The sequence below is a fragment of the Penaeus monodon genome, chromosome 25, assembly GCF_015228065.2.
Source record: "Penaeus monodon isolate SGIC_2016 chromosome 25, NSTDA_Pmon_1, whole genome shotgun sequence".
Lineage (NCBI taxonomy): Eukaryota > Metazoa > Arthropoda > Malacostraca > Decapoda > Penaeidae > Penaeus > Penaeus monodon.
Window position 1 is genome coordinate 39,969,034 of NC_051410.1, and position 369 is coordinate 39,969,402.

Below are 369 nucleotides of genomic sequence, written 5' to 3' on the forward strand. Positions count from 1 at the left end.
TCTTTTTAAATAAAATCTGATTGGTTTCCACGCCGTTTAAATGCAGGGATGCTGTTTAGACGTCACGTATAGGAATAATGATAATCTCCTTATCCCTAGAATCAAGATGCATAAGAAGATCAACAAGATTCACCATTTTGCAAGGCTGTCGTATGGGGGCCCGCCACTGATCCGTCGCGTCCTGTTTATTTGGCACCGTAGCCATTCCTCGCATGCCTTGGGAACATGGTTAAGCCAGACACTAGCCTTATGCAACGCCAGGTTAGGGAACAAGCCGACTGTTACAGGGCCATTAAACCTTTTCCCTTTAAACTCCTTAAGACTTTCAGCAAAACGGATGTGGTATAGCATTTAGGTTCGTTACCCAAG

At 44.4% G+C, this 369-nt stretch overlaps 1 pseudogene; it reads left to right on the plus strand.

The window, feature by feature from the left end:
- Nucleotides 1-106: 106 nt before the first annotated feature.
- LOC119589407 overlaps nucleotides 107-369 on the plus strand; it is a 6,025-nt pseudogene continuing 5,762 nt past the window's right edge.